This window comes from Nicotiana tabacum, chromosome 20 (genome assembly GCF_000715075.1).
Source record: "Nicotiana tabacum cultivar K326 chromosome 20, ASM71507v2, whole genome shotgun sequence".
Lineage (NCBI taxonomy): Eukaryota > Viridiplantae > Streptophyta > Magnoliopsida > Solanales > Solanaceae > Nicotiana > Nicotiana tabacum.
In genome coordinates, this window is record NC_134099.1 from 109,154,934 (window position 1) to 109,167,407 (window position 12,474).

A 12,474-nucleotide genomic window follows, 5' to 3' on the forward strand; every position below is an offset into this window, starting at 1 on the left:
AATTAAACTTAAAAACGTTAAAGCAGGCTGATTTATCACATATTTTTCAGATAAGAAATCCGAATTAGGCCTTTCCGCTGGTTGTAATTATCAAAGACTGGTGCTGTTATAACCTTTACCCTAAAGCTTGCCTAGGTGAAACCTATAGTCATGATATCTACGCATAATAGAAATATAATGATTTTAAAGAAAAGGACTTATTAATTGCAGGAACATAAGTTCTACAAATATTAAGCAACGTTAATACTGTTTTTTAAGACTTATAAGCGATATAGACGATTTAGAGTCGATTGATTACTCCTATAGGCATGTTTTCTAAGTGTTATTGATTTAAAAATACATTTATAGTCGAAATAAAAATGAAGGAGTCCTATAGGCATGGTATCCAAACTGTTGTTTGTTATTAAAACCTGTGAACATGTTTGCCTAGTGATAGATGCATATGCAGAATTCAAGAAGTCATATAGACTGGTTATTTATATGATATGCAGCGTTATGAAATGTAGAACCTATAGACATATTTTCTAGATAACACAGAAATGCGGAAATTTATAGACATGGTTTCTATATGAAAATACAGAACCTATAAACATGATTTCTATATGAAAATGCAGAACCTATAAACATGATTTCTATATGAAAATGCAGAACCTATAAACAAGATTTTTATATGAAAACGCAGAATTGAAAGCAGGACATGATTGCAAAAGTATAATAAATACCTATGCGCATGATATCTACCCCTTTTGCATGCATGATTTACTCTCCCCTTTTCACTAAAACCCGATAAGTTATTACAAATTATTACAGCCCGAAATGAATAAGAAAAGCAAAATTACATCAGAAATTAAAGTACAACCAAGAGGAGCCTAATTCAGACTCCAGGTCTGAAATATGAAATGAACCAACTCCGAAGATCAAATATCCAAAGCCTTTCTCTTACTTGGGATGTGTCAGAGCTCCCTAAGAGTCTCAAATGGACTACGGGCAGTGCTCACACCCAAGTATATTGCAGAATATGAGTCATAGTGCAGTGTGGAAGGGACAACCCTCAAATGTCCAAGTTCAGAGGGAACTCAAGGTCCCAAAGCAAGGTTCATAGGAGGGGGGAAGAACATAGAATCTAAGAGAGAGTGTAAGTGCAGAGAGGGAATTTTGGGGAAAGCCAAGACAAGCTAGTGGTCATACCTAGCAATTGGAGTGTCGGCACACCCCAACCAGCCTGTTAGCCATATTGTTTGAGAGTTAGGATCCCTTAAGGGATCAAGTCCAGACATGAGCAACCACTTGGATGTTGCCATATTCTGAACTTCAACTCAAACACATAGAAGGGGACAAGGGTGCAGGGATTCATAGTAGAAATATATGCTAATTAACATTAAACATAGGCAGTAAAGCAGACAGGGTGTAGAAGCTATAAATAAACACATTGGGATGAGGCTGAAAATCAAAATAGAACATACCAGTTTCAAGGAAACAAGAAAGGAAAGCAGTAGTCTTGTGAAGCCAAAGTGCAAGCAAATAGTCAGAATGCTATGATTAGAGAACTATGATACTTGAGTAGTATAAAAGTGTTGAATTGAGAGTGTGTTAAAGTATAGAAGGGTCGTGCCCTTTTTATAGTGTAGAAAGCAAGCAAAAATAGGTAAGAAAATAGTTTTAAAATCAATTACACAAGGTTTCCCTCTAATTAAGGGATTCTGATTTCAAACGGGCAAAACTAATTAAGGAAATGGATTCATCAAACCTTTTTCAAACCAGCATAAAATGGGTAAATACATAAAGGTCTATTTAAGGACAGGGTCTTGACAGCACACGGCTTGTGAAAATAAGGAAAGGAAATTAATTAACAGCCAGTAAATCACAAGGTCCGAGATTTGGTATGAATAAACAAAGTTAGAAGGATGAGAAAGATTTTAACTTAAGGAAAATCAGCAGACAATCAATTAGACCTATTAAAAAGGAATTCTGAATCAATCATAAGTTTGAAAACCTTTTTGAAGAAAGATTCATTACATATAAAAGCATACAAACACGTTAAACATGAAAGAAACTTGTCATGCCTTTGTAAAATCATTAGAAAGAAAAGGTTCAACATTGTATGAAAACAAAGATATCCAAACTCATTCAGAGGTTTAAAACCAGTCTGCAAGAGCTAATGGGTCACTGAAATAAAGCCCTAGTTCGAACAAACAAGAAAACATAAAGGAGAGGGCAAGCAAGTTAAGTCGAGACATGTGTAGAGGTTTCAGAAGAGAATTGAAGCTTCGAACATGCTTCTTTCAGAACCCATGAGAGAACATGATAGCAAAGTAACATGCAAACAGTAGCAGGATTCAGAGGATAGAATGGAAAATATTGTTAAGAATAGCAGAGGAAACATGCTTAAGAGGCTCTTTTAGAAGAACTCAAACAAAGTTCAGTAGAAGAAAAGTAGTAAGCACACTTAAGAACGCGGTAGAAAAATATAGTAGAGAGATTCACAGAACATAATGGAAATACTGGTAGGAATAGTAGAAGAAACATGCTTAAGGAGTTTTCTAAAAAGAACTTAAACAGGGCTCGGTAGAAGGCAAACAAAGAACTTTAAGAACTTAGTAGGAATATATAGTAGAAGAACACAAAAGCGTCAGAAAATTATAGCAGAAAAGCACATATAGAAGAACAGAGTAAGATAGTCATACAAGAGCATGGTAAAAGGAAGAATACAAGAACACAGAAGGAGCAAGTACACGTAAAGGAAAAGGAAAGTCAGAAATCACTTAAACATTTTAGAAAACCTTAGATCGGAAAAGAAAAACCTTAAAAAAAATAATTTTTGAAAGAAGAAATTGGGAAATGGTTTGAAAACTCAAGTAGAGCATAGATATATAACAAATCTAAGAAAAATCGTAGAAAACCTCGAATGGTTAGGGTTTCAGAAGAACCCTAGAATGAGAAAGGCTTTGAAAAGGTCTCCGATCTGAGTCGGAGAAGTCAGAAACAAACTCATAAGACCAGGATACACCGGAGCAAAGCCGAGGTGGCCGTGAAACCTCGAGCCAGCAAAGGTCTCAGTGAGAACCTTCGAGGTCAGACCCCGAATCTTCAAGTACCAAGTGTTCAAGAGCGGAAGGAGGTGAGTATAGGCCATCCTTGGCCTGAGAGGCCATGGATTCCGGTGAGATTGAGGTTGAAAATGGTCGAAGACGAGTAGACCATGGATTTCGAGGGAGTTTGAGAGAGCTTGAGAGGAGAGGGATTTCAGAGGCGGCTGTTGGAATGAAATGAGGGGATTAGGGTAGTCACTTGTGTTTAATTATGGAAGGGCGAATAGTGGTCGTTGATCTGAATGATCAACGACCTAGATTTAAGAGGGTAGGTGGGGGAACCGGGTTGGGTAGTTTGAATTGGGTTAGGGGTCGGGTTAAGTGAAACTGGGCTGGTCCGAAATTGGGCTTGAAATTGGGTCAATTAAGGGGATCAAATTTGGCTATAATTGAAATAAAAATTGGTCAGATTTTAAATAGCAGTTTTTCCTTTCTATTTTATAAAAATAGTAAAAATAATTTTGAAAGCAAATTAAAAGTACTTGATCAGTTAATAATATATAAATATTAATTTAAAAATATTGGAACCAATTTCATAATTATAAAATGCTATTAGTCTTAAAATAGGCTAAAATTGTAATTATATGCAATTTAGCTTTTAAAATACCAAATAAATTTGTACAAAATGTATAAAAATTACCCTAGTTATATTTTGGTAAAACATATGAGAATAAAGTAAGTTATTCACCAAAATAATAATTTTGGGAATAATTATTGGTTTTTGTACTGCTAAAATGGGCAATAAATCAGTTTAAAAATCTTTTAGAAATTAGAAAAATTATTGAAACACTTGGACATACTTATATATGCATATATATGCTATTTTGAAAGTATTTGCATGTAAAAATACATAGGAAAAAATTGGGTATCAACACTTATGGCAATGGCGGGAAAAACATTGCAAATGATAGGTAAACCATTGACATAGATGTATTGGAATGGTTTATTAATCGTTACGTCCGCTCGGGTGCCAATAGATCTAGAGCAACGGTTCTTATGATGGTTGACCACACCGTTGCTATAGCACCAACTATCGCAACGAGTTTTCCTCTGTCTGAAGCAACGAGTGTTCATTTCAACTGCAACTGTTTAAAACCGTTACCATAGAGTTTAATGCAATGGTTGTAAACTATTACCATATTATTTACCACGACGGTTGGAAACCATTACCATATAATTTATTGCAACGGTTATGTACGCTATTGCAACGCTTATGTATGCTATTGCAACGCTTATTCCAATGATTTTATTTCTATTGCAACAGGTCTATTAGGCTATTGTAACAATTTTATTGATAGTGTTGCCCTGGTTATAAATAACATTTACATATATAATTATTTGTAATACCCTGAAAATTTTTTAAATAAAAAGATAAAACACTTCATAATGTATATTGTCCAGTAAGCTAATAATAACCATAATAGCAAAATGTTTTAACCCAATTACATAAGTTTTACAGTTCAACACTTTAAAAGTTAAAGTTTCAATTGTTGATAACAAAAGACTCGTAGAACATCGACAACAATACAATGTTCTTCTTAAGTACTGTCTAGATCTTCACTATCTCTATCTGCCCTTTTTCAGTTGCTCCCCCTACAAAAGAGGATAAATAAAGTCATTACCCTTCAAGGATTGGTTTACCATTATAAGAATGATTATAGTCCATGAACAATGCATAAAGCACAAAGTTTCCACGTGAAAGAAACAAGTTCACACAAATGAAGAAGCCAGAGTTTAGTAACAAATCTAAATCATTAAAACCAAACTTGTAAGCAAATGCATTCAGACAAATTGAGAGTTGTCTGCTTTTCTTATTTTGAACCAACTCACTCTCTGTCCCATCAGCTTACTAATTATAGACGAACGCTTCTTTGGCTTCCCATGTTCTAGTACATGATGTAACAAAACTTGACAACATTAGTGAAAGGAGAACATCTAAGCTAAAACAATAAGAGAAAGAATCCATCCAGGGGAGTTGATGGCATCTCCCTCACGTACACTACAACAATGAGACATATATACTCATTTATCTATTGAAAGCAAATAGCAAGTAATAATTAGAATATTACTACATATGGAAAAATTGATGGCGGTATTCTAAAGAAGGACGACAAACACACACCCCTGTAGTTTTAGCTCGTATACAAGAACCCATATTCTAATTATACTTCAATATACTAAAATTGTGCTGCCATCAACTTGGAAATATGCATTAAGTCGTGAATACACATTCATTCGCTTATAAAGTAGGAGGAGACGAAGATTCAGAAGCACTTGAAAGAAAGATATGTAGCAATTCCAGGAAGAGATTCCTTATGTCAAGCAACTTCGTAGTAGCAAAATACTGTGCAATCGAGTAAAAGAACCACCAACAGCTGGTCAAACAATATTTTTCAAAAACACAACCTCTTGGAATAAAGGCACGAATGGTTTTAATATTCTACAGACAAGTTGAACCCTCTCTAAATTAGCAAATTTTTTACACTAGTCCTAGTAATTAGCAAATTCTTGACACTATATTATTTCATTGATTTCAAGTTTAAATTCCTGATCCACTTTCCTGTGTTCAAAATTAGATACACATGAGAGCCAAGAAGAGAGAAAAAAGCAAATAAATAGACGTCTTTCAGAGTCTTTCAGACAATAGCATGACAGATATTAATACAACAACAACATAGTAAAATTTTACTAGTAGGGTCTGGGGAGGGTAATGTGTACGCAGACCTTACTCCTACCCTGAAGGGGTAGAGAGGCTATTTCCGAAAGACCCTCGGATCAAGAAAACTAAAAAGACTAAGGAAGACGATATTTGTATCACCATCGAAATCCTAGGAAATGAACAACATGAAATCTAGAAGAAAGATGCAAAACAAAGCAAAAACGATAGCTAGTAAATAGGTCCTACAGTAAAAAGTGAAATAGTAAGACACAATGTTGCCACTATTTGTCTTAGATAAAAACCCTACCAGTCTAGTCTCACAAAGGTACGAAGTAAGGCAAGAATCAACTACCTCCTAACCTAGAACTCTAATACTCGACCTCCACATTTTCATTTCAAGTGTCATGTCCTAGAAAATCTGAAGCCTTGCCATATCCTGCATGATCACCTCTCCCCAATACTGCTTAGGCCGCCCTCTACCTCTTCTCGTGCCCTCCATAACCAGCTGCTCACACCTCCTTCCGAAGCATTTGGGCTTCTCATCTTAACATGCCCAAACCATCAGATCCTTGCTTCTCGCCTCTTGTCATCAATTGGGGCTATGTGCACCTTCTCTCGAGTTAAATCATTTCTAATCTTATCCATCCCTAGTGTGTCCGCAAATTGCAAATTAGATAACACTTCAAACTAAAAATAATGTAAGCTTGACAAGAAAAAATAGTGCGATTAATATGGTAATCAAGATAAGCTATATACAGAACATACCTCAAGAAAAGAATATAGCCTGCTTCCTAAGAAATGAATTTAGAAGTTCTACACAACTTAGCACATTATAGTATTTTAATCTAAGCTGCATACACATCCTACGTGATTATCAACTGAAAAATAAATCCAATGGTAGGTAGAAAGTATGACAAATCCATGATACTAAGTATTTCAAGAAAACCAGGAAGGACAAAGAAAGAATTCACGCAATAGATTTACTTATACGAAAATGATGCCATAAAGCAACCTCATAAGTCATGTTTATTTTTCCCAAGAAATCAAGACCAAATCATGGATCGACAACAAAGAAATAAAGACTCCCGTTATAATGATAAAACTATATGAAGCATGCATAACGATTGAAGGTATGCTTTTTCCCCAAATATTATATGACACTATATATCACCAATTAAAAAACTTTAGTAGGTTTCCCCAAATATTATATGACACTGCATATCACCAATGGGAAAACTTTAGTATTAGTTTTTGAACCAATGACAACAACGAAAAGAGAGCAGAAACCCAATCTATCTTCTTACCAAATTAAACTAATAAACAATCAAAATGACAAGATTATCACCCTGTAGAAAATGGGTAATATGGTTCTGATTCCAAGCTAAATATACAATTTTATGAAACAACGGAAATACCATCAGCATCACAAGTATATATTAACCACTTCTGCAAAATCACATTGTAACAGATCTACAATTCTGCCTAGCTCTATCTGCAAAGCTGGTTTTTGGCATCTCTTTTTTGAAGCACAAGGAGCACTATACCATGACCAAGCAACACGTTTCAACTAGATTAGAGTAAAAAGTGCTTTGTCTTTGCATGCATGCTCGAACATATGTACAACGAATATATGTATGACTATACCGCATAAAAAAAGTACTTGCTCTTTAATACTCAACAATTGTCTAAGTTGAATTGTCCTTGACGTAAAGCATGAGTAATTTAAAGCTCACCAATTCCCAGCTCAGAAAATATCTCCTCTTGGATAGTAGTGTTAACAACAACAGCCTCCTGCTTGTCGCTAAACAATATTAAAAAGATCTGGTTTTTACGAGCTTAGATATCGCATTGATCCATGCTCAAACATAGAGGAACCTATTGTAAGAACTTAATTATTCTTAGAACATTCAGCAGTAAAAAAAAAAAAAAAATTTATACCTTGGGGATATTATTCCTTGACAAGAACACCGCGAAAGCTGCTACTATTGTGCTTCAAAGGCGAAAATCGTGCACCTTTACAATAGAAAATAGGATGAAATTATTGTGCAATTTTGTGTTTTCATAATAAAATAGATTGCAAAAGCGGATGAATTATAGTACAAAATTATCCTAACAAATTCCTAATTGGATTTAAAACTTCGGCAGAAAATACTAACAACTTTAAGGAAGAGAAAATTAATAAGTTGAACAAGATGGCTCTTCGATTAGTTTTCAACTTATCTTTCACCACATGAGCAGATTTAATTCTCTACCAATGAACTCGAACACCATTTTGAGAAACCCTAGCGGATTAGCAAGATGAATGTTAACCTTAAGGAGATTTTCCAGCTTTGCCGCTGCCATTGCTGCTGCCGTTGCCGCCGATGGTGGTTTGTCTTCTCCTCATAATCTCCGGTAACAAGGAAGGCTATTTGGGAGAGAGAGAGTTGTGAGTGTCATTTGAGTGTAGTATATCAGATGTAGTGTATTATTAGGTTTATACTCTTATTTTATTACGTCTAAAAAATAATAAAAATTTAATTAGAGTGGGTCTGTTTTTAGCGGGTGTCCCCAAAATTTGGGGGAAAAGTAGAGGGAATTCGTAACCATTGCAACAAATCAAAAACTACAAGTAACCCTTACCATAGATAGGCTTATTGTCACGGTCGTCTAAACCGTTGCCATAGAAACATCTATTGTAACGGATTTTTGACAAATGCAACAGTTTAGGTGCTAAACTGTGCCGATAATACTTATGTCGCCCAAATTCACACTACTGATTGGGATTGTGAAGCGGTCGATTCAATTATAATTACCCAACCTGAGTCGGGGTCGATTCCATAGAGATCTTATATTGGATAAGGTATATATCTAGACTAAGTGTATGATGTACCCAAAATGCACTCCCACATGTTTGGTTGTTTCTCTCTACTTCTAATTTTTATGCTAATGTTTGCAAATGATAAGCTAGAGAACGATATTTCTGGTGTTGTTATTTTTCAAGTTTATAAAAGATCTAGGATCGTGACTTCCACCTACGTGATTACCTAACGGGTTGTAGGTTCTAGAGCAAGTTTGATTGGTCAGGGTCGTAATATAGGAATCACACGCAATTAACCTTTCAATACCTCTCGGTGGCTAGAATGATTTTGCCCAATTTGGCTTTCTGAAGTCCAAATGGGTATTGCACAAAACAAGTGATAAATGCTCAAGTCAGGTATTACTATCTCTAGATTCAACCATTTAATTGGGGTTATCATTTTTTTGAGTTCACTCTTATTCCTTGTTAGCCAAGTTTTCCTAGACTTAGTCTCACTTTCTCAAGTAGAGTCCAAGTCAATTAGGCATTAATCAATGTCTACAACCATTAATTCTTATATTCAAGCAACAACCAGGTTGAATATCACTAATCACAAACAAGCCCTAATTCAAACACTTACTAGGTACCCACACTAGGGTTGGGTCACAACCCTAGTTGGAAATTTAGCTACTATCACGATCCAATTTCCCTTCTGTTGGGTTTCGTGATATCACCTAGTCTTAGGGACTAGGTATGCCTAACTCATACTGAAATACCTCATTAATAAGTGAAATTTAACAGTCTTGAAGCAGAAATCCCTACAAAATTTTATAATTCCCAAAACCCGGTAGTATAAGTCATAAGCTCTACAGAGTTTCGCTATAACTTCTAAACATAATCGTATGGAAATAAGTACAACAATGTGAATATAAAATAGGAAGGTGACTCAGATGCCCGTGAACGCAACAACATGGCTACCTTTAGTCATCTAGGCAAGAATCCGCACAACTACTAGTGAACAATACCTGTATCTGCACAAAACAAATGTACAGAAGTGTTGTATGAGTACACCACAATGGTGCCCAGTAAGTATTAAGACTAACCTCGGTGGAGTAGTGACGAGGAACAGTCAAGACACCTACTAGTCTAATAAACAGAACATGATATTTTTATAGTGACTATGAGACACGACTAACAATACAGTAATTTCAATAAGGAAAGAAAACAACAAGTACTCAGCGGAACACCATAAGGAAAACACGAAAAGGTAAGCGATGATATAACCCAAATCCGAAATCACAAATACAGTAAAGACAAGTCATAACTCAACAACTCCGGTAGTTTTCACCTTAAGTCTTAAAAAGCAAGTGTCAATCCAATAGTCAAAACTTTCAAGTGATAAAAATGTTTCGAAATATACTTCCTTCAAATAAAGGTTCTTCTCAAAAGAGTTCTTTCAAAATAAATGCTTTTCGAATATAATCTTTACAAAAAATTATTCATCGAATATAAGTCACCTTGTGACACCTTATCTAATAATCATACAATACTAGTCTCAATACCTGAACCCTAACATTTGACATCTTGTTCCCTCATCACACCTCGTAATCATACTAACAACTCACGTGCCCAAAGGACTCATTCTCACATGGAAGGAAAATAACAAGGGTGTGTGTTTATACTCAGAAATCTCAAGGAGCCTCCTATCCGATAAGGGTGCTTAGCCATGTGTATGCTTGTGCAAGTGTCCTAACATAGGTCATACCGGCTAGTAAGTATAAGGAATAGAACAGATAGCACATATAATATTTACACAAGAATATGATCAATGAAAATAACAGCTTAGAACATAAATGTGTAGAGGATCTCCTAGGATAGCGTCCTGTAGTCCAAATCTTAAATAAGCAGAGGATCTTCCGAGATATAATCCCATAGTCCAAATCGTAAATATGCAGAGGATTTACCAGAATACCGATCAGTAGTCCCAAAGTAAATATCAAGTACAGGGGGGATCTCCCGGGATATCATCCCGTAGTACCAATATAAAGGTACAGGGGGATCTTCTGGAGTACTAATCCGTAGTCCCAAGGTAAACATGCAGGGGGGATCTCCCGGAATGCCGATTCATAGTCCCAAAGTAAATGCACAACAACAATAATGACAATAATACATAGTAAAACAAGTAAGTCAACTCAAGAACTGTAAACCACGGAGAAACTATAGGACCAGCTCACAAGGAATTACCACGAAAAAGAATACCGACAAAAAGGGAACAGTTCAACAAAAAGGAAATCTAACATGTAGCAATGATCCATAATATACAAGTCAATAATAAGGAAATCAACACAAATCAAGTAGTCCCAAATAAAGGCAAGTCAACAAATATATAGGTTATCTAACTCCTTTTAAGACTGGACAATTACGAGGATATTCGACAATTCAATTAAGAAAAGATAATCTTAGCTTCACTTAAGACTAAATGTAATGACCCGACTAGTCGTTTTGAGCATTTGCACTTTGCTCGCCAGTTCTTGAGCATGACTATCCCCATATGATGTATTATAACTTATGTGAATCATCTATTTTGGTTTTCAGGTCAATCAAAATAAATTTGGAAGAACAATTCTCAGCTTGAAGCTTTAAATTTGAGAGGTTTGACCAAGTTTTGACTTTTTAGTATTCGATCTCAAAGTTAGATTTTTATGATTTGGTTAGCTATGTTAGGCTATTTTGGACATGGGAGCGCGTCCGGAATATATTTTGGAGGTCCGTGGAAGATTTAAGCCTGAATTTACAAACTTGGAAATTTGGCGTTTTCTGGTCGGCAGTGGAAATTTTGATATAGGAGTCGGAATGAAATTTTGGAAATTGGAGTAGGTCCGTAGTGTCATTTGGGATGTGTGTGCAAAATTTCAGGTTAGTCGGACGAGGTTTGTCAGACTCTTTGATCGAAAGCGGAATTTGGAAGTTTTAGGCTTGAATCCGAGGGTGATTTGTTGTTTTGATATTGTTTTGAGTGTTCCAAAGTTTGAAACAAGTTTGATTGATGTTATAGGATATGTTGGCATGTTTTGGTTGAGGTCCCGAGGTTCTCGGGTGAGTTTGGATGGTTGACGGATTGGTTTTTTGAACTTAAAGAATGCTGGTGTGCTAGTGTTCTGTGATTTTCGCATATCTGGACGAGTGGCCGTAGGTGCGAATGGTCATTGCAGGTGCGGAGTTTGGGTTGTTTGAGGTTCATCACCTATGGTAAAGTATCGCACCTGCGAGCCCGCATGTGCGGCTCGCGTGTCGCACCTGCGACCCTTACCCATGCTGGCTCCTCCACACCTGCGATTTACATATCGCAGAAGCGAGTCCGCTTCTGCGGACGGTATCGCTGGGTAGAGCATATAAATAGATGCCTTCGTGAATTTTTGGCTTATTTCATCAATTTCGCATTCGGGTTAGAGCTTATGGGAGCAATTTGAAGAGGAAATTCAAGGGAATTTCGTGGAGGTAAGATTCACGAAAGAAAAACTCGTTTCTATGGTGATATATTACTTATTAGACATGGAAATTATTGGTTAAAATTGGGGGTTTAGGGTTTGAAATTGGAAACTTTGATTTAGGCATTTGAGGGCTCGTTTGTGGTTGGATTTTTATGTATTCGGTATGTACAGACTCAAGAGTGAAGGGAGTTTCTAGTTTTGTGATTTTTGTTGGATTCTGAGACGTGGGCCCGGGGGTCGGGTTTGGCCAATTTTGGGATTTTTTATATAACTTGGTTATTTTCGAGTGAGCTTTGTTCCTTTAACATATTTTGATGGTATGAATCCCATTTTGGTTAAAATTTGAGCAATTGGAGGCCGACTAGAGTTTAGACCGGATTGAGGTAAGTAATGATTGTAAATATTATCCTAAGGGTATGAAACCCCGGATTGCACATCTTTGTGCTACCTTGAGGT

At 36.0% G+C, this 12,474-nt stretch overlaps 1 long non-coding RNA gene across 1 annotated transcript; it reads right to left on the reverse strand.

Moving 5' to 3' along the window:
* Positions 1–4,518: 4,518 nt before the first annotated feature.
* LOC107799356 (uncharacterized) lies at positions 4,519–8,210 on the reverse strand. The gene is made up of 3 exons (XR_001651103.2): positions 8,059–8,210; positions 7,687–7,761; positions 4,519–4,682 (listed from the first exon to the last, which is right to left on the reverse strand). It is a non-coding gene; the product is annotated as an uncharacterized LOC107799356 (long non-coding RNA).
* Positions 8,211–12,474: the final 4,264 nt, after the last annotated feature.